The following is a 23,750-nucleotide window of genomic DNA, read 5'->3' as shown; positions in this document are numbered from 1 at the left end:
CGGGGGTATGCTTTTTCTGAACGTCACATGCTAATGTAAAAAGCTGTTTTTTGATATAAATATGAACTTGATTGAACAGACATGCATGTATTGTATAACATAATGTCCTAGGTGTGTCATCTGATGAAGATCATAAAAGGTTAGTGCTGCATTTAGCTGTGGTTTGGGTTTTTGTGACATTATATGCTAGCTTGAAAAATGGGTGTCTGATTATTTCTGGCTGGGCACTCTCCTGACATAATCTAATGTTTTGCTTTCGTTATAAAGCCTTTTTGTGTGGTTAGATTAAGGAGAGTCTTGTCTTTAAATAGCTGTAAAATAGTCATATGTTTGAGAAATTGAAGTAATAGTATTTCAAACGATTCGAAAATCGCGCCACTGAATTCAGGTGGCTGTTACGTAGGTGGGACGAATTCGTCCCGCCTTGCCCATAGAGGTTAAATAGAATATTTGAGGCTAAGGCAAATTTATAGGCCAGAAACCGTTAAGGCTCTGAGGCTGGTACCAAAATTAGTTTGAAGATCATCTACATCACAAAGCTTAAACTCACTTTTCTATCTGTTACTTGTCTTGGTGGACTCTTTCAATGTGTTTTCTAAGGACTTTGACCAAGTAATTTTCAGGCTACAAGTGTTCATGGTTTCAAAAGCATATCGCGTTGCTGACTGTATGTCTATCAATTCCTTACGGACGTGGGAATACAATACGGCTTCATATAGATAGAGAACACAGACTAGGGAGTGCATCCAATCTCTTACTGATCTCCCAGCCTGTAAGGGCTGTCTTCGTCGTAAGATGAAATAGAGAAGTCATCGTCGGAAAAGGTGGACCAATACGCAGCGGAGGATGTGTTCATCATTAGTGTTTTAATAGAACAACGTGAACACTATACAAAAAAACAGAAAACTGACAGCCAACAGTCCTGTCAGGTGCAAACACTAACAGAAACAATTACCCACAAACCCAAAGGAAAAACATGCTCCTTATGTGTGACTCCCAACAACAACGAACTTCAGCTGTGCCTGATTGGGAGCCACACACGGCCCAAAACACAGAAATACAAAAACCTACAAAAAGAACATAGAACGCCCACCCAATGTAACACCCTGGCCTAACCAAAATAAAGAACAAAACCCCTCTCTATGGCCAGGGCGTTACAGTACCCCTTCCCCCCCAAGGTGCGGACTCCGCCCGCAAAACGTGACACTGAAGGGGAGGGTCCGGTTGGGCCTTCTTACGGCGGCGGCTCAGGTGCGGGACGTGGCCTCTGTTCCACCCTTGGCGTCGCCCTCTTAGGTGGCGCTCCTGGCCGCGCCGAAGGTCTGGTGGGCGACCCTGACTGCGCCCGGCTGGCGGGCGGCGATGGCTGCGCCCGGCTGGCGGGCGGCGATGGCTGCGCCCGGCTGGCGGGCGGCGATGACTGTGCCTGGCTGGCGGGCGACTCTGGCGGCTCCGGACTGGCGAGACCCACTGGAGGCCAAGTCCTAGGAGGCGGCACAGGACGGACCAGGATGGGGAGACCCACTGGAGGCCTGGTCCGAGGAGGAGGCACAGGCTTAACCAGGATGGGGAGACCCACTGGAGGCCTAGTCCTGGGAGGTGGCACAGGACGGACCAGTATGGGGAGACCCACTGGAGGCCTGGTCCGAGGAGGAGGCACAGGATAAACCGGGCTGTGGGGAAGCACTGGAGTTCTAGCCTTTACGCTCTTTACCCATACTCCAGACTGACTGCCCACTTTGGCCCGGCACGGGCGGAGAGCAGGCATTGGGCGAACTGGACCCTCCCAGCGCCCTGGAGACACAGTGCGCAGAGCCGGTGCAGGATACCCTGGCCCGAAAAGGTGCACTGGAGACCAGACGCGCTGAGCTGGCACAACCCGTCCTGGCTCGATGCCTGCCCTCACATGGCACTTGCGGGGGGCTGGTATGTAGCGCACCGGGCTATGCACGCGCACTGGAGACACCATGCGCTCCACAGCATAACACGGTGCCTTACCAGTACCACGCTGCTTCCGGTAAGCACGGGGAGTTGGCTCAGGTCTACCGCCTGACTCCGCCAATCTCCCCGTGTGCCCCCCCCCAAAAAAATTATTGGGGCTGCCTCCCGTGTCCATCGCTCTCCCTCGGCAGGTTGTTGCAGTGGTTAAATAATTGATCCCATGTCCAGTCAATCCTGGATTCCAACACCTTCAGCGACCAGGATGCCATGACTTCCCGAGCGCGCTGCTTCCTATAGTCCTCCTTGTGCTGCTCCCTCCTCCGCTGCTTGGTCCGTTTTTGGTGGGTAATTCTGTAAGGGCTGTCTTCATCGTCAGATGAAATAGAGAAGTCATCGTCAGAAAAGGTGGACCAATACGCAGCGGAGGATGTGTTCATCATTAGTGTTTTAATAGAACAACGTGAACACTATACAAAAAAAAAGAAAACAGACAGCCAACAGTCCTGTCAGGTGCAAACACTAACAGAAACAATTACCCACAAAACCCAAAGGAAAAACATGCTCCTTATGTGTGACTCCCAATCAACAACAACGAACTTCAGCTGTGCCTGATTGGGAGCCACACATGGCCCAAAACACAGAAATACAAAAACCTACAAAAAGAACATAGAACGCCCACCCAATGTAACACCCTGGCCTAACCAAAATAAAGAACAAAAAACCCCTCTCTATGGCCAGGGAGTTACACAGCCAGATTACAAACAATTTATTGATTCATCTAAAGTAGAAATGGAACGCTTGGTAGTCCTGGAATTGAACCGAAAACATCTAGTATAAATATGACAGAGAGATGGATAGATGAGAATGTTGATGTGCCCAAAATTGATGACAGAATTATGAAGAGATGTTTAGGTAATGTGCCGCTGAATATATACGCCTGTAATACAATAAAATGTACTTTGATACAAGATTACAACTTACTTGCATCTGAACATTTGATAGTCAGCATCTTCATCATGAGCTATATCAGCTTTCCTGTTTTGAATTCACATTTATTTAGACACTGCGCAGTTAAATTGCACAGATAATTGCAACAGTTACTAAACATAGATTCATGCATTATAAAACAATAAACCATGCAGTGAATATTAGATTCCAGCAGAAGCAGCAAACACTGCATTTCAGGTTCTGATGGTCTGAAAACATTCATCAGAGAACTGGACAGCATGATTTGTGTTATCAGCTATCATCTTCCTTTTACCCACCCTCCGATCCCTCTTTCCCCACCACTCCCTGCTTCTACTTTCCCTCCTCTCCCTCCTACCCTCCACTATTATTTTTTCTCTCTCTCTCTCACTCCCTTCATCTCTCTCCCACCCTTCACTATCTCTCTCTCCTATTTACAGATCCCTCTCCATTCCTGTCCCTCTCCCTACCCAACCATCTCTCCCTCCCTCCCTCCTTCCCTCTGCATATGCATTCAGCCAGCCCTGTGCTGCTCTGAAAGCTTGTGTTGCAGATCTTAGAGGAGAACAATGGGAATTGGGCTCATTTCAGCTGTGCATAATTCATCATAATCATGCTCCAGCACTCCTTAAAGACATAACTCACTCTCTCTCACACACACACAGACATGCACACACACACAACTCTCTCTCTCACTCGCCCTCTCCCCACCTCTCGCTCTCTCTGCTAATACATTTCAAAGCCAAAAAAACTCTCATCCCTGTGTGTGTGCATTTGTGTGTTGCATGTTGTGTTGCATGTCGCAGGATGTACTTGAAAATCATCTCACATTAACATATTTACAGTGCACTGCAAGACCTGTGCACATAAATCAAGATCCCTCTCAAACACATGCAAATCAATTGTGAAGAACAGCAACAGTCTCTCAACAGAGCAAATTAGCAACTTGTTCTAAAGTAGATTTATACATTGAGTGTACAAAACATTAGGATTCCATGACGTACAGTACATTCGAAAAGTATTCAAACCGCTTCCCTTTTTAAACATTTTGTTACGTTACAGCCTGATTCTAAAATGTATGAAATTAATTGTTTTCCTCATCAATCTACACACAATTCCCCTTAATGACAAAGCGAAAGCACATTTTTAGAAATCTTTGCAAATGTATTAAAAACAAATACCTTATTTACATAATTTCAGACCTTTTGCTATGAGACTCAAAATTGAGCTCAGGTGCATCCTGTTTCCATTGATCATCCTTGAGATGTTTCTACAACTTGATTGGAGTCCACCTGTGGTAAATTCAATTAATTGGACATGATTTGGAAAGGCACACATCTGTCTATATAAGGTCCAACAGTTGACAGTGCATTTCAGAGCAAAAACCAAGCCATGAGGTCGAAGGAATTGTCCGTAGAGCTCCGAGATAGGATTGTGTTTAGGCACAGATCTGGGTAAGGGAACCAAACATGTCTGCAACATTGAAGGTCCCCAAGAACGCAGTGGCTTCCATCAGTCTTAAATGAAAGAAGTTTGGAACCACCAAGACTCTTCCTAGAGCTGGCCGCCCGGCCAAACTAAGCAATCATGGGGAGAAGGGCTTTGGTCAGGGAGGTGACCACTAGGGAGATGGTCACTTTGCCAGAGCTCCAGAGTTCCTCTATGGAGATGGGAGAACCTTCCAGAAGGACAACCATCTCTGCAGCATTCCACCAATCAGGCCTTTATGGTAGTGGCCAGACGGAAGCCACTCATCAGTAAAAGTCACATGACAGCCTGCTTGGAGTTTGCCAAAAGGCACCTAAAGGACTCTCAGACCATAAGAAACAAGATTATCTGGTGAAAACCTGACACCATCCCTTACGGTGAAGCATGGTGGTGGCAGCATCAGGCTGTGGGGACATTATTCAGCGGCAGGGACTGAGAGACTAGTCAGGGTTGAGGGAAAGATGAACGGAGCAAAGTACACAAAGATCCTTGATGAAAACCTGCTCCAGAGCGCTCAGGACCTCAGACTGGGGCGAAGATTCACCTTCCAACAGGACCACGACCTTAAGCACACAGCCAAGACAATGCAGGAGTAGCTTCAGGACAAGTCTCTGAATGTCCTTGAGTGGCCCAGCCAGAGCCCGGACTGGAACCCGATCGAACATCTCTGGAGAGATCTGAAAATAGCTGTCCAGTGACAATCACCATCCAACCTGACAGAGCTTGAGAGGATCTGCATAGAAGAATGGGAGAAACTCCCGAATACAGGTGTGCCAAGCTTGTAGCGCCATAATCAAGAAGATTCGATAATGTAATCACTGCTAAAGGTGCTTCAACAAAGTACTGAGTAAATGGACTGAATAGCTGCACCATCGAGAGCATCCTGACAGGTTGCATCACCGCCTGGTATGGAAACTGCTCGGCATCTGACTGTAAGGCCCAAAAGTGAGTACTGCATATGGCCCAGTACATCAATGGGGCCAAGCTTCCTGCCATCCATGACCTACAGTTGAAGTCGGAAGTTTACATACATTTAGGTTGGAGTTATTAAAACTCGTTTTTCAACCACTCCACAAATTTCTTGTTAACAAACTATAGTTTTGGCAAGTCGGTTAGGACATCTACTTTGTGCATGACACAAGTCATTTTTCCAACAATTGTTTACAGACAGATTATTTCACTTATAATTCACTGTATCACAATTCCAGTGGGTCAGAAGTTTACATACACTAAGTTGACTGTGCCTTTAAACAGCTTGGAAAATTCCAGAAAATGATGTCATGGCTTTATAAGCTTCTGATAGGCTTAATGGCATCAGTTAAGTCAATTGGAGGTGTACCTGTGGATTTATTTCAACGCCTAACTTCAAACTCAGCGCCTCTTTGCTTGACATCATGGGAATGTCAAAAGAAATCAGCCAAGACCTCAGAAAAATAATTGTAGACCTCCACAAGTCTGGTTCATCCTTGGGAGCAATTTCCAAACGTCTGAAGGTACCACGTTCATCTGTACAAACAATAGTACGCAAGTATAAACACCATGGGACCACGCAGCCGTCATACCGCTCAGGAAGGAGACGCATACTGTCTCCTAGAGATTATCGTACTTTGGTGCGAAAAGTGCAAATCAATCCCAGAACAACAGCAAAGGACCTTGTGAAGATGCTGGAGGAAACAGGTACAAAAGTATTTATATCCACAGTAAAACGAGTCCTATATCGACATAACCTGAAAAGCCTGCTCAGCAGGGAAGAAGCCACTGCTCCAAAACCGCCATAAAAAAAAACAGACTACAGTTTGCAACTGCACATGGTCTGATGAAACAAAAATAGAACTGTTTGGCCATCATTACCATCCTTATGTTTGGAGGAAAAAGGGAGAGGCTTGCAAGCTGAAGAACATCATCCCAACCGTGAAGCACGGGGGTGGCAGCATCATGTTGTGGGGGTGCTTTGCTGCAGGAGGGACTGGTGCACTTCACAAAGTAGATGGCATCATGAGGAAGCAAAATTATGTGGATATATTGAGGCAACATCTCAAGACATCATTCAGGAAGTTAAAGCTTGGTCGCAAATGTGTCTTCCAAATGGACAATGACCCCAAGCATACTACCAAAGTTGTGGCAAAATGGCTTAAGGACAACAAAGTCAAGGTATTGGAGTGGCCATCACAAAGCCCTGACCTCAATCCTATAGAACATTTGTGGGCAGAACTGAAAAAGCGTGTGCGAGTAAGGAGGCCTCCAAACCTGACTCAGTTACACCAGCTCTGTCAGGAGGAATGGGCCAAAATTCACCCAACTTATTGTGGGATGCTTGTGGAAGGCTACCCAAAACGTTTGTCCCATGTTAAGCAATTTAAAGGCAATGCTACCAAATAGTAATTGAGTGTATGTAAACTCCTGACCAACTGTTAATGTGATGAAAGAAATAAAAGCTGAAATAAATCATTCTCTCTACTATTGTTCTGACATTTCACATTCTTAAAGTAAAGTGGTGATCTTACTGACCTAAGACAAGGAATTATTTGTAATCAAATCAAATCAAAGTTTATTTGTCACGTGCGCTGAATACAACAGGTGTAGGCCTTACAGTGAAATGCTTACTTACAGGCTCTAACCAATAGTGCAAAAAAGGTATTAGGTGAACAATAGGTAGGTAAAGAAATAAAACAACAGTAAAAAGACAGGCTATAAAAGTAACGAGGCTACATACAGACACTGGTTAGTCAGGCTGATTGAGGTAGTATGTACATGTAGATATGGTTAAAGTGGCTATGCATATATGATGAACAGAGAGTAGCAGTAGCGTACTAGGATTAAATGTCAGGAATTGTGATAAACTGAGATTAAATGTATTTGGCTAAGGTGATAAATACACTAGGGAAAATAAGCGACACCTGGAGGAGGTGGAGACAATCACAAGGACAGGTGAAGCAGATCAGGGCGTGACAATTTTGTGTACTCTTTTTTTAATTATTTTTACCTTAGTTTATTTGGTCAATATTTGCTTAACTCTTTCTTGAACTGCGCTGTTGGTTAAGGGCTTGCAAGTAAGAATTTCACGTTAAGGTCTACACATGTTGTATTTGGCACATGTGACAAATTAAGTTTGATTTGATTTGAATAGTTATGTAAATATGATATTTCCGTTTTTTATTTAATACATTTGCTAAAATGTCTAAAAACCTGTTTTTCCTTTGTCATTATGGGGTAGTGTGTGTAGATTGATAAGGGGGGGAAACAATTTAATAAATCTTAGAATAAGGCTGTAACGTAGCAAAATTTGGGAAAAATCAAGGGGTCTAAGTACTTTCCGAATGCACTGTATATACTGACCAGGTGAATCCATGTGAAAGCTATGATTTTGATTTCACCTGTCAAATCCACTTCAATCAGTGTAGACGAAGGGGAGGAGACAGGTTAAAGAAGGATTTTTAAGCCTTGAAACAATAAGACATTGATTGTGTATGTATGTCATTCAGAGGGTGAATGGGCAAGACAAAAGAGGCTTTGAATGGGGTATAGTAGTTGGTGCCAGGCGCACTGGCTTGAGTCTGTCAAGAACTGCAACACTGCTGGGTTTTTCCCACTCAACAGTTTCCTGTATGTATCAAGAATGGTCCAAGCATTGGAGTCAACATGGGCCAGTATCCCTGTGGAACGCTTTCGATACCTTGTAGTTCATGCCCCCGACAAATTGAGGCTGTTCTGAGGACAACTCAATATTATGAAGGTGTTCCTAATGTTTTGTACACTCAGTGTATAACTAGTATTGTGGTAAAGCAGCACAAACAGAACATTGTAAGCGGAACAAGAGAACAGAGTAGAATAGGAGCTCGTGATATGGTTTGGTTGGCACAGGGAACTTCCCTAAAGTTGATTGTAAATATTGTGTCATTGGCTGGATCTTGCTCTGAGTCACTGTTAAGGTTTGGAACACATGATAGACAGTAGTGAGATATATATATATTTATATATATAAGGGAGGGAAAAGTATCCATTCACAGATTTTCATTCATTGAATATTCCATCAGATGTTTTTCCTCTTGTCCTGCGTGGTCTTACTACTCTCATGCTCGTCAGAAGAACTCAAAGACTCAACCTCCATAAATACATCACTTGCTACATGGGTCCTGTGTGGCTCAGTTAGTAAAGGTAGTGCTTGCAACTCCAGGGTTGAGGGTTCAATTCCCACAGGGAATGGCAAGAAGTTACAAAATGTGTCCCCTCCAGTTGCTCTGGATGAGAGTGTCCACTAAATGATGTACATGTCAGTTCATAATTTGGTCACTCCTTTTGTCGCAAAATAGTTTCCTGCGCATCAGGAAATTCAAATGAGCCTTGTGATTTAGATATGTTCACTGTAAACCCGCAGTTTTCTTTCTCTCCGTGCTGGGGCAGTCGAGTCATTCGGACCAGTGCCAGCTATCAAAATCATCCTTCCTCTCTCGCTCGCTCAAATGCTAAAGCACCAGACAGAATATGAATAAATGTCCTACTGCTATTGTCGGCATATATAGGTCCGATTACTGCAACATTTCAAAGGTACAAAAATGTATCTGAAAGAATCATAGATATTGGTCTCCACTACCACATACAAGTATCAAGTGTATCCGAAATGCAGCCTATCAAAACTAATTGTGCACATAATATCATATGTAAAGACAAGATAAAATTGTGAATAGGAAGGTAGCCTACGGAATGGAGCACAATGGCGCATGAAAGAGAGCGACTGACTTTAAAACCCAAAAAAGTCAAGCAAAAAACGAAGCCAATGATTTTTGGGATGTACAGTATATAGGCTGTTATTGAAAAAGAGTGTTTCTAGCTAACCTAGAATCCCGGCAGGTACCCTAGTGGTTAGAGCATTGGACTTTGGACAACTGAAATGTTGCAAGATTGAATCCCCAAGCTTACAAGGTAAAAATCTGTCCTTCTGCCCCTGAACAAGGCAGTTAACCCACTGTTCCTAGGCCGTCATTAAAAATAAGAATTTGTTCTTAATTGACTTGCCTAGTTAAATAAAGGTAAAATAAAACTTAAGGTTACAAATTGAGTTCAATTGTGGCCTGGGGTGGTCTAGCAGTTAGGGCCACTCCCTTCAGCAAGCAAATATAGGTGTGGGTTAGATTCCGGCCTCTTCCCTTCTGGCACAAAAAACTCAATCCCCTTATTGACTTGATTTAGTTACATTTTTCAAATAACCGTCCAGGGATATTTCCCCCTATCTTGGTAAGAAATGACCATATCAGACACTTTTATTTTAAAGACAGTTGTATTTAACGGATAGCATAAATAGGAAACTAATAAAATGGTAGCAGTAGGCTACACCAACATTAGTTTCCATTCATACTAAGTGTTGGGTAAATTGCCAGAGTAGATTTGCCATGGTAAACGAGAAAATTGTTTATTTCAATTGTAAAGAATGATTGTCAAATTGATAAATCGCTCTTAAGATTACCATATGCTTCCCAGTCGAAACAGTTCATGCATATATTATAACGAAATGTTATGAAGTTTTTGTTATTTTTGGTAGCGTTCGGCAGGGGTCTACAGCGTTTGTTTGATGATTGGTCAACATTAGGGATTCTTCAATTAAGTGGGGGTTTTTTTGTCATTCAATGACAGAAGACTAGTTTTCAGGAGTAAAAAATTCACTTGAGAAATACAAACTACACCAAACAAGATATTGTAAAAACGTCAAAATTAATTAGATTGGTTGAGTTATCTTATATTAATTCTGACTATTTTGACGAAGTGTACAGGCTACACCATAAATAACAAAAAATATTATTGTTTTTCAAGCAAAGGTATTTTAATGGAGTATGCGAACACAGACATTTACTTCTGCTAGGAGCATACCCGAACCTATTTATGCAGACACCTTTAGTCTGTTTAAAAGGATGATAATATAAACCAGAGGGTGAACATACAGTACCAGTCAAAAGTTTGGACACACCTACTCATTGAAGTTTTTTTTTTAATTTTTACTATTTTCTTCAATTTAGAATAATAGTGAAGACATCAAAACTATGAAACAAACATATGGAACCACGTAGTAACCAAAAAAGTATTAAACAAATCAGAGATTGTTCAAAGTAGTAGCCACCCTTTGCCTTGATTACAGCTTTGCACACTCTTGGCATTCTCTCAACCAGCTTCATAAGGTAGTCACCTGGAATGCATTTCAATGAACAGGTGTGCCTTGTTAAAAGTGAATTTGTGGAATTTATTTCCTTCTTAATGCTTTTGAGCCAATCAGTTGTGTTGTAACAAGGTAGGGGTGGTATACAGAAGATAACCCTACTTGGTAAAAGACCAAGTCCATATTATGGCAAGAACAGCTCAATTTAGCAAAGAGAAATGACAGTCCATCATTACTTTAAGACATGAAGGTGAGTCAATGCGGAACATTTCAAGAACTTTCCAAGTTTCCTCAAGTGCAGTCGCAAAAACCATCAAGCACTATGATGAAACTGGCTCTCACAAGCACTGCCACAGGAAAGGATGACCCAGAGTAAGCTCTGCTGCAGAGGATAAGTTCATTAGCGTTAACTGCACCTCAGAAATTACAGCCCAAATAAATACTTCAGAGTTCAAGTAACAGACACATCTCAACATCAACTGCTCAAATGAGACTGTGTGAATCAAGCCTTCATGGTCGAATTGCTGCAACAACAAAAAAACACTACTAAGGGACACCAATAAGAATTTGAGATTTGCTTGGGCCAAGAAACACAAGTAATGACATTTAGACCGGTGGATATCTGTCCTTTGGTCTAATGAGTCCAAATTTGATATTTTGGACTCCAACCGCCGTGTCTTCGTGAGATGCAGAGTAGGTGAACAGATGATCTCTGCTTGTGTGGTTCCCACCATGAAGCATGGAGGAGGAGGTGTGATGGTGTGGGGGAGCATTGCTGGTGACACTGTCAGTGATTTATTTAGAATTCAAGGCACACTTCACCAGGATGGCTACCACAGAATTCTGCAGCGATATGCCATCCCATCTGGTTTGTGCTTAGTGGGACTATCATTTGTTTTTCAACAGGACAATGACCCAAAACACACCTCCTGGCTGTGTAAGGGCTATTTGACCAAGGAGAGTGATGGAGTGCTGCATCAGATGATCTGGCGTCCACAATCACCTGACCTCAACCCAATTGAGATGGTTTGGGATGAGTTGGACTGCAAAGTGAAGGAAAAGCAGCCAACAAGTGCTCAGCATCTGTGGAACTCCTTCAAGACTGTTGGAAAAGCATTCCTCAAGAAGCTGGTTAAGAGAATGCCAAGAGTCTGCAAAGCTGTCAAGGCAAAGGGTGGCTAATTACTTTATTTTGATAAGTTTAACACTTTTTTTGCTTACTACATGATTTCATATGTGTTATTTCATCGTTTTGATGTCTTCACTATTATTCTACAATGTGTAGGTGTGTAAACTTTTGACTGGAACTTTATCTTGAAAGACTTTGGTTGCAAGCAGGACTAAGATAACGCCGATGTCAGCTTTTAGGGCGTGGTAATGAGGTGACCAATGAGGTTGAGGTTGCACTTGAGATCAGCTGTGCGGGTGAATTAAGCAATGGAGGAAGAGGCGAAACAAGAGGATTTACTCCACCCAAAATCTGTCTGTGTGAGATAAGCCCTTTTTTGTATGGAGGTCTATAAGAGAGTGTCGAATTATGTGAAGCTTATTTGATAAAATATATGTTTTGTAATGTTTAGGCTGTTACAAATGTATTGACATAAGTGGATGCACATGGTATTTTTGGAAACTTTGTGAAAAACAACTTAGTTGTGCCTGTTGTTCACACAAGTATATGCCCTCTCATTGGCTAGAATGGTCCCACCTGATCTAGCCTGCCATCCATCGTTGAGGACATGCATTTTCACTGTTAGAGCGGTCACTCAAATATCTTGTCAATATAATAGATACCATCTATAGAGCGCTATTGATGGTTCTATCGAGACATCAGCTGCCGAAAATCTTGTGCCATTGATGGTCACAGTAGGCCCCTTGTATCTGATTATATTCCAATACATTCTGTAGGCTACATGTTAGCCTATCCATTGTCATTTAATGAAAGGTGTGAAAAATAATAGGCCACTGTTTGTGTTTCCCTGGCTGAGTTGTTGAGCTGGTTTGGGCGATCAGTTGATTGACAGATATAGTCCTCCTAGAGAAGGATAAACTTTCCTCCGGTGTGGCTGCTCGCCCACGTTTTATAGTTAGGCTGTGTTTTTAATTTATCGATATAAGTCTTTGATGTAGATGGCCCTTACAGTACTGTAGGTGAGATTTAATTTGCTAAGCTGTTATCCGCCGGCTACGGTAGCATAAGCCTACTGTACTTTCAGTTTGATGCCGGCATTTGAAATAGTCCTTGTTGTTGATTGGAAGCCTGTATTCTGTGGCTTTATTATTTAATTTTGTGAAGCTGTCAAGATGTTTATGCATTTGAGCATATCTAAAGATGATTTTGTTGAGCTGAGACACAATTTTTTTTTACTTCTTGAGAACATTTAAATAAATGCAATTAACTTATGGTCCTAATGTAGGCTACAGGCTAGCTACACTGAAAAAAAATATTAACGCAACATGTAACAATGTCAAAGATTTCACAGAGTCAGAGTTCATATAAGGAAATCAGTCAATTGAAATAAATTAATTAGGCTGTAATCTATGGATTTCACATGACTGGGAATACAGATATGCATAAATTTGTCACAGATACCTTTTTTTAAGTAGGGGCGTAGATCAGAAAACCAGTCAGTATCTGGTGTGACCACCATTTGCCTCATGCAGCGCGACACATATCCTTTGCATAGAGTTGGCTGTTAATTGTGGCCTGTGGAATGTTGTCCCACTCCGCTTCAATGGCTTTGCAAAATTGCTGGATATTGTCGGGAACTGGAACACTCTGTTGTACACGTCGATCTAGAACATCCCAAACATGCTCATTGAATGACATGTCTGGTGAGTATGCAGGCCATGTAAGAACTGGGACATTTTCAGCTTCCAGGAATTGTGTACAGATCCTTGCGACATGGAGCCGTGCATTATCATGCTGAAACATGAGGTGATGGCGGCGGATGAATGGCACAACAATGGGTCTCAGGATATTATCACGGTATCACTGTACATTCAAATTGCCATCGATAAAATGCAGTTGTGTTCGTTGTCCATAGCTTATGCCTGCCCATAACATAACCCCACTGCCACCATGAGGCACTTTATGAAAAATGTTGACATCAGCAAACCACTTGCTCACACGACCCCACACACGCTTTCTGCCGGGATTCATCCGTCAAGAGCATACTTCTCCAGCGTGCCAGTGGCCATCGAAGTTGAGCATTTGCCCACTGAACTGCAGTCAGGTCAAGATCCTGATGAGGACGATGAGCAAGCCGGTGTAGGCCGTCATTGTAAATAATAATTTGTTGTTAAATGACTTGCCTAGTTTAATAAATAAAAAATATGACCATGGTTTGTTTTCATTTGACCTGTTTAGCATAGCTCTGTTCTGCCCTGCCTTGCCCCCTTGTGGAGCTCAAAAGTTAGTTTCTTACTGTTATAACTCATATGTGATTTTGTCAATGCAATATACTATTTTTATAGCAGTATTTATTGTGTTACTTCTTTGTAATGTTGTTTTATTGCTATATCCTTATCTTGTATTCTAAATAATAATTCCTCTTTATTCTGTACTTTCAGTATTTGCCAATATCATAACTGGAACTGGAGCTGGACATCTTTGGAGCTGAAGATTGAGGCCAGCTTTGGCACGCTAGCGTACACTCTTAACAGTTTTACTGGATGAAAACACAGCAAGAAAACACAATATGTAACAGTTGTCTATTTTATTGCAGTATTGGTGGTGGTTGGTTGAACAACAACTTGTTTAACTAGAGGAAAGAAAACTGAGTATGCGTAAGCCATATTTAATATTCATGCAGTGACTGAACAACAACTGCATTTCCACTCACACCTCTAAAGGCATAGTATCATGGCAGGTCACCTGTCAAGTCACCTGTCAGGTCAATCAGTCACTAATTGCTGCAGATGTGCTCAATAGTGCTTGAGCATATGATACTCCCCAAAGCACATCGAGGTGTGTCACAAGCTAAACACATGTATTTTGTCAACTTCCTCCGCTTACTTCTCCTGGTGCCAGACAGGCAGACTTTGCAGTGCTTCCGTGTGTGACTACCTTGAGCAGCAGTTTCAGGGACTTTGCAGGCAAAATGCCGTGCAGTGAGGCGTAGGGGATTGTCCGCAGCAGGACGGCCCCCAGTGGATGGGCACCGAGGGGTGTGGTGCTCCTCCAGCAGCTCTCTCATGAGGTTCTCTCTGTACTTTTGGTAGGTAATTACTTTACCTATGAGGGAGTGGGGAGGATGAGGGAAGGGAGAGGATGAGGCAGTGGGTAGGTGGGTGAGATATTGTAACTATAATTGCATAATGGAGCTGTATGTGAACTGTACATCCAACTACAAAAGTATATTGTTCAGTAATCATCTGACCTGTTAGTTGGCGGTGAACTATGTGGCCATTGAGGGCAGCAGTGTCGATCAGATGGAAAAATATCTTCTTATACCACTTGGTTGTTTTCCGAGTGTATTCCACAAAGCTGTTTATCATGTCCGCCTTATCCACTGCCCCCATTTTGAGGTTATAGGTTATAGTTTTTCTCTCTCCTGTCAGGTGGTCCACCTTCCCTGTGGCTGACATGGTTGCTGTATGGACAGTGGAGAGGACATGGACGTCTCGTTTGTCATGCCACTTTACTGCCAGCTTTTGACTGTTCTCCTTGAACTCCACCTCCCCTCTCTGCATCTTCCTGCATCCCCTTCTGTTTGACCTGACTGTGCCACAGGCCCCTGTGCTGTTGGAGAGCAGATGCTGGAAGAGTGTGGGGCTACTGTACCAATTGTCCACATACAAATTGTGTCCCTTGCCGAGATGAGGAGCCAGCATGGTCATGACCACGGACCCGGACACCCCAAGCCCCTCATAATGTTGGATATCAGTGGTGGACCCTGTGTAAACTATAATGTCCTGGACAAATCCTGCCTTCACGTCGCACATGACAAAGAACTTGACACCAAACCTGTGCCTTTTGGAGGGAATATATTGATGGAACGTCAGCCTACCTTTCCATAACATCAGGGACTCATCAATGCATAGGTCCTTGTATGGCACAAAGACCCGACCAAATGCTGATGTCAGGCTGGTAAGAACATTTCTTATTTTGTATAACAGGTCATTTAGGATGGCAGTAGCATTGTTGACGAAATGCAGGCATGGCAGCAGAACTAGGAAGTGGTTTTGGGAAAAGAGGGTGGCAAAGAAGGGAGTTGCAAACATAGGATCTGTGCTCCAGTATTCTCTTACGGAGTTCTTCTTTACTATCCCCATGAGAAGGACTGTTACCAGGAAGGTATACATTTCATTAAGTGTGGTTGTCACCCATTTAGCAAGTTTCCCCCCCCCCCCCCACTCCTGGCTCTCTCTTCTCATGTAGCTCCAAGGCATAGTGATTGGTCTCCTCTACTATGTCTCCCACCAGCTCCTCTGTCAGAAACAACTTGAAGCACTCTGCCTCAGTTGGAAATGGCAAGGGGTGTTGCACTCCAGACTGGAACTCATCAAAGCAAACAGCAGGGCCAGGAGGAGTGAAATGGCTGGCGGCCTTCCAGCTACCACAGAACTCCTGTACTTCATCCACTGTCTGTCTGCCTCTATCACCACCTGCGTCTTCAAAGGGACCTGGGACTTCGTCAGTGGACAAGGGGTCCTCAGATTCAGTGTTCTCAATGGCTACAGGGTTGGGGGGCAGCTCCTCACTGCCACTGTCAGAATTTGATTCCTGACTTTCATACTCAGAATCATTGTCAGAATTTTAAAAAAATCTCCAGAATTTCCGCATTTGTGAGTTGTCTCCTTCTCAAAGACATTGCTAATGCTACAGCTTAGCTCACTAGCTACATGCATAAACAACAACACTGAATGGCTCAGAGTGGGAGTGAGAGGTTACGTGATTGACTGCCGGCACACGCCACTTGTATCAATAAATCACGATCAGAAAATGTTTTGTGTCGTAATTATTTATATATTTACTGTTTAATTCACGTTTCAATTACTGGTGACAAATCATGCATTCCGATTCTTGCATAGATTGTAATGGGCACATATTATTTGTGTAAAATACTTTTTTGAAGGTTGTACTGATTATGATGAGCTAAGCTAATTCCAGCTGTGTATGGAGCCATGTTTGTTGACATACAATGCATTCTGGGTTTCACGTAATCGTCTGTTGGACCAAAGATGTTATAACAAAATGAGTTGAGTAAGGGTTCACTCATTTTGAGGACTTCCGGAAATGAATGGTGGGATGTGAACGATGGTAGACGACCCCCCCCCCCCCCCCCTCCCCCTGAACATGCATACTATAAACAGACCAAACTCATCTTGTCTTCTCTTATTGTCTTTGGTTTCTGTGAGGAAAAAAAAGCATTGCAGCGCGCAGAAACTACCCATCGTCAGCTTACTTTCGATTTCTAGAGAGGGTTTTACTCAATTATTTTGATCAATGGTGAGCTCACCCATGATGTGATTAATTATAAATAGTAATTTCTATTAGCTAATTCATATTCTAGTTTGTCAGCGAGAGTTATACAAATATGACTGCTTGTGTTACGTCAATCTTTCCTCAGTTAGCGCAAATGTAGCCTACATTTTTCCGGTTTGGATGATTGTGTCATGCTGTAGATACTTCTGTGAATGTCTGAACATTGCATCCAAAAATAAACTGCTCACATTCTGGACATAACTTTGTAAGGACTGTTTCTGAAAAAAGAGCTAAAATGCTGATAGTTGCGTCATTCGAAACTGGCCATTCTAAATAAGCTTTTTAATCACACCGGTGTGATCGTACACTACAGGGACCACTGTATTAGTATCACACCTGTGTGATGGTACGTGTGAAAGGGTTAATCTAACTGCACTGTCCAATTTACAGTAGCTAGTTTAGTGAAAGAACACCATGCTATTGTTTGAGGAGAGTGCACAATTTTGAACATGAAAAGTTAATTCAGATTACAACTGCTCACTTTTGGTTATTTGAAAACAAAATATCTCCAAAATATCCTTATTTTTTAAACAAGCCATAGAAGGCAGCAATTTCAGTTTAATCCACCTGAAAAGACAGAACAAATAATACAACAAATGTTGTGGTTAAACTCAAACATATCAATTGATGAGAAAAAAAAAATAATCAGATAAAATAAAAGTTTTAATCTGTAAATTATATCATAAATAGGACTGGTAGAGTTATGTCACAGATGCAGCTAACACAGACATATGGAAATGTCTGCTCTAGCCAAAATTACAACCAACTAATTGCAGCATTACCACAAAAATGGAAGAGGCAAGTGGAAGGATAGGAAAGTAAGGAACTTGTCTGTTGGCCCTGCATTAAAGACCAAAATTGGTTAAAGAAAATTGGGACAAATAAAATAAATATACCAGTTTCATTTAAGGACCAAAAAATTGACAGCTGTGCCATATAGATGGGAAGAGATTTTCGATGTACCGATTCCATGGCACATGGTTTATGAAATGACACGCAAAACGACGCCGGATTTAAAACTTAGAATTTTTCAATTTAAAATATTATTTAAAATTATTGCAACCAATAGTATGTTATATATGGGGGATACAATATTCCCAGCTCTGCAGATTTGGCTGACGATTGTAAAATAGATTGTGTCTGTAAAATGTGTATAAGCTGGAAGTAGAAGCCTAAGTGTTATTGTTTATGCGTTTACTCCAATTGGAAAGGGGAGGTATGGTTTGCGCGGAATAATAAAAGAAGGTATATTCAACCCCAAAAAACTGTACGTGTATATATACATATGTGTTTATGTATGTATGTGTGTGTATATATATATGCACAGTTGAAGTCGGAAGTTTGCATACACTTAGGTTGGAGTCATTAAAACTAGTTTTTCAACCACTCCACAAATTTCTTTTTAACAAACTATAGTTTTGGAAAGTCGGTTAGGACATCTACTTTGTGCATGACAGAAGTCATTTTTCAACAATTGTTTACAGACAGATTTTTTCACTTATTCACTGTATCACAATTCCAGTGAGTCAGAAGTTTACATACACTAAGTTGACTGTGCCTTTAACTTCCCTAGGGTAGGGGGCAGCATTCGGAATTTTGGATGAAAAGCGTGCCCAAAGTAAACTGCCTGCTACTCAGGCCCAGAAGCTAGGATATGCATATATAAATAGATTTGGCTAGAAAACACTCTAAAGTTTCCAAAACTGTTAAAATAATGTCTGTGAGTATAACAGAACTGATATGGCAGGCGAAAACCTGAGGAAAATCCATCCAGGAAGTACTATTATTTTGAAAGGCTGTTTTTCCATTGAAAGCCTATCCACCATACAAAGACTTAGGACCCAGTTCACGATCTCTATGGCTTCTTCTACATGTGGCCAGTCTTTAGGCATTGTTTCAGGCTTTTACTCCGAAAAATGAGGGAGATACAGCACTTTCAATGAGTGGACAGTGGAAATTTCCAGACATGAGTCCAGCGTGCGATCGGGAGCACGCCTATCTTGTTTCTCCTTTTCTATTGATGAAGCTTTTGTCCGGTTGAAACATTATTTATTATTTATGACACAAACAACCTGAGCATTGATTTTAACCCCTGGTCGGGGACGGACATCCAGCGGACATCCAGCGAAAAATCCTATCTCCATTAGCATAACGAAATTATTTATTTTTTATTTTTTCAAATATAGGACTATGTTATATCGTTTTATAGATACACCTCTCCTGAATCGAACCACGTTGTCCGATTTCAAAAAGGCTTTACAGCAAAAGCAAAACATTAGATTATGTTAGAGGAGTATATCGTAAAGTAGCCACATAGCCATTTTCCGACCAACCACATGCATCACAAATAACCAAAAAACAGCTAAATGCAGCACTAACCTTTGACAATCTTCATCAGATGACACTCCTAGGACATCATGTTACACAATACATGCATTCTTTTGTTCGATAAAGTTCATATTTATATATAAAAACAGCATTTTACATCGGCGCGTGACGTTGACTAACTATTTTCCCTCAAATGCATCAGGTGAAACAGAGCTACAATTTACTAAATTACTATTCAAAAACATTTTTAAAATGTAATATTGTCATTCTAAGATTTATAGAAGAATATCTCTTGAAAGCACCTGTAATGCCAGATTTAAAAATAACTTTACTGGGTAATCACACTTTGCGATAAAAGGGGATGCGATACTCAGAAAAATAGGCTACCGTTACAGGTCAGCGCCATCTTGGAACAATCGCATATCAAATCTACTCTTGTATACTATTGTCAATAATCCCTTACCTTTGATTATCTTCCTCAGAAAGCACTTCCAGGAATCCCAGGTCCACAACAAATGTATTTTCGTTCGAAGAAGTTAATCCTTTACGTCCCAATAGCTTGTTCTTGTTAGCGCGTTCTGAAGGCTGCTCCAAAACTTCCGTCGGCTGCGGGACTCCTCTTTCAATAAAATGCATTTTTTTTTAAATGTAGGTTCGTTCAAACATGTCAAACGTTGTATAACATAAATCTTTAGGGCCTTTTTCAACCAGAGCTCCAATAAGATTCAAGGGGGACGATTGCATTGTCTTTCAAAACGTTTCGAAAGGGGAGGGTAGCCAGGGGCGCCGGCGTCATAATGGTGATGGCCCTCCTCATGTGACCACTTTCCACAGCGTCTCATTCAGTCAGTTTTCACAGTAGGAGACTCAAACCACTTTGTAAAGACTGGGGACATCTAGTGGAAGCAATAGGAAGTGCTCAATGAACCATTGCTCACGGTGTGATTAATAGGCAAAGTGATGAAGTTGAGGCCGCAATTCAGAATTCCACATCCTGTTACGATCGGTGTCGGGGTTTTGACTGCCATATGAGTTCTGTTATACTCACAGACACCATTCAAACAGTTTTAGAAACTTTAGGGTGTTTTCTATACACCAGTATTAATTATATGCATATCCTAGCTTCTGAGTTTGAGTAGGAGGCCGTTTAAAATGGGCACGACATTTTTTCAAAAGTCGCTGTAGCGCCCCCTATCCTAGGCGACTGTCAAGAGGTTAAACATCGTTTGACATGTTTCTACGAACTTTTATTGTACTTTTTGGATTTTTCGTCTGTCTGTTGTGACCGCGCTTTGTTTCAATGGATTGCTGAACAAAACGCATCAACAAAACTGAGGTTTTTGGACATAAAGAGGGACATTATCGAACAAAACAAACATTTATTGTGTAACATAGAGTCTTCAGAGTGCAACTATATGAAGATCATCAAAGGTAAGTGATAAATTCTATCGCTATTTCTGACTTTTGTTACTCCTCTCCTTGGGTGCTAACTGTTTGTAATGATTTGTCTGCTGGGCGCTGTTCTCAGATAATCGCATGGTTTGCTTTCGCCGTAAAGCTTTTTTTAAATCTGACACAGCGGTTGGATTAACAAGAAGTTTATCTTTAAGCTGGTGTATAACATTTGTATGTTTATTATGAGAATTTCTGTTTTGTTGAGTTTCACACTGCAATTTCACCGGATGTTGTTTGAGACAGTGGATTATTGAACAAAACGCGCTAGCAAAACTGAGGTTTTTGGATATAAACATGGACTTTATCGAACAAAACGAATATTTATTGAGTAAATGGGAGTCTTGTGAGTGCAAACATATGAAGACCATCAAAGGTAAGTGATTCATTTTATCACTATTTCTGACTTGTGTAACTCCTCTACTTGTCTTGTTACTGTTTGTAATGATTTGTCTGCTGGGCGCTGTTCTCAGATAATAGCATGGTATGCTTTCGCCGTAAAGCCTTTTTGAAATTAACAAGATTAACAAGAAGTTTATCTTTAAATCCATGTATAAAACTTGTATGTTTAATGAATTTTTATAATGAGGATTTCTGTTTTTGAATTTGGCGCTCTGCAATTTCACTGGATGTTGGCCAGGTGGGACGCTAGCGTCCCACACTCCCTAGTGAGGTTAAACAGCTTGAAAAATTCCAGAAAATTATGTCATGGCTTGAGAAGCTTCTGATAGGCTAATTGTCATCATTTGAGTCAATTGGAGGTGTACCTGTGGATGTATTTCAAGGCCTACCTTCAAACTCAGTGCCTCTTTGCTTGACATCATGGGAAAAACAAAAGAAATCAGCCAAGAACTCAGAAAAAAATAGTCTGGTTCATCCTTGGGAGCAATTTCCAAATGCCTGAACGTACCACGTTCATCTGAAGAAACAATAGTAAGCATGTATAAACACCAGGGGACCACGCAACCGCCATACCGCGCAGGAAGGAGACGCGTTCTGTTTCCTAGAGCTGAACGTACTTGTCACGACTTCCGCCGGAGTCGGTCCCTCTTCTTGTTCGAGTGGCGTTCGGCGGTCGATGTCACCGGCCTTCTAGCCATCACCGATCCACTTTTAATTTTCCATTTGTTTTGTCTTTGTTTTTTACACACCTGGTTGCAATTCCCCCATTACATGTTCATTATTTAACCTTCTGGTTTCCCCCATGTTTGTGTGCGCATTTGTTTTATTATGAGGTTGTATCTGACGGCTGGTATATTGTTACCGGGTTTTGTTATTACGCCCGTTTATTTCGTGGTACAGGTATTTTTCCAGCACCATAGTATTGTGTTTATACTGGTGTTCTTTCTTGAATGAAATACCTTGTCCACGCATCTCAGCTCTCCTGTGCCTGACTCCTTTCACCAGTTACCCACAGCCTTGACAGAAACACACTCCCCAAAGGAATGGAGTCAGCAGGAGCAGGTGCCCCAGAAGTAGGGTTTGAGGAGCGAGTCCAGCAGCACGCTGCCATGCTGCAGCATCTCGGCTGCGCCATGGATTGCGTGCTACAAACCATGGAGCGCTGGGAGAGAAGAGATGTCCCTCCAGCATCTCCACCAGCACCATCACTCACCCCTCCTTCACCCGGGCCCAGTGGGATACGGCTCACCCGACCAAAGGAGTATGATGGAACGGCGACGGGTTGTCAGAGGTTCTTGCTCCAGCTAGAGCTCTACCTGGCAACCGTCCACCCGGCTCCTTCGGGCCGAGAGAGCGTCACCACCCTCGTCTCCTGCCTCAAAGGGAAAGCCCTGGAGTGGGCCAATGCCATATGGGGGGAAGAAAAAGCGGTGTTGGACCACTTTGAGGATTTCACCCGCCGCTTCCGGGCAGTCTTTGACCATCCGCCTGAGGGTAGAGCGATGGGTGAACGTCTCGTCCACATGAGGCAGACGACGAGGAGTGCACAGGAGTTTGCGTTGGAATTCCGGACCCTGGCCGCCGGCGCAGGATGGAATGACAGGGCCCTGATCGATCACTACCGGTGCAGTCTGTGCGAGGACGTCTGTCGGGAGTTGGCACGCAGGGACACCACTCTCACAATCGACCAGCTGGTGGACCTGTCCATCCGGCTGGATAACCTGCTGGCTACCCGCGGACGTCCAGATCGGGGTCTGTCGGTACCATCCCCAAGCACCACCGCTCCAACGCCCATGGAGCTGGGAGGTGCTGCACTTAGGGCCACCGGAGGAGGGGCCATTCAATGCACCATCTGTAGCCGCAGAGGGCACACTGCCGGTCGGTGCTGGGGAGGTTCCTCTGGGAGTCGAGGCAGCAGGCAGGGCACTCTCGTGTCACTCCAGGTGAGTCGGCACCAGGCTCACCCAGAGCCCCCTGTTGCTCACATGTTTTTGTTTATAAATTTTCCTGAGTTTTCCCCGCATTCCCAGCTTAAGGTGCTCGTAGATTCAGGCGCAGCTGGGAATTTTATTGACAGATCATTTGCCCATAGTTTAGGGATCCCCATTGTTCCTGTGGATATGCCCTTCCGAGGGCACGCCCTAGATAGTCGACCATTAGGGTCAGGGCTAATTAGGGAGGCCACCGCTCCACTGGGCATGGTTATGTATGAGGGTCACAAGGAGAGAATCAGTCTATTCCTTATTGATTGTCCTGCGTTTCCCGTGGTGCTGGGCCTACCCTGATTGGCCTGTCATGACCCCACTATTTCATGGCAACAGAGGGTTCTCACGGGGTGGTCACGAAAGTGCTCGGGGAGGTGTTTAGGGGTTTCCATTGGTGTTAGTACGGTGGAAAGTCCAGACCAGGTCTCCATCGTGTGCATCCCCTCTGAATATGCCGATTTGGCTCTCGCCTTCTGTAAGAAGAAGGTGACTCAATTACCACCCCATCGACGAGGGGATTGTGCGATAAATCTCCTGGTAGACGCAGCACTTCCCA

Source organism: Salmo salar, chromosome 11 (genome assembly GCF_965601325.2).
Source record: "Salmo salar chromosome 11, fSalSal1, whole genome shotgun sequence".
Classification (NCBI taxonomy): domain Eukaryota; kingdom Metazoa; phylum Chordata; class Actinopteri; order Salmoniformes; family Salmonidae; genus Salmo; species Salmo salar.
Note: the sequence above shows the minus strand (reverse complement) of the source record.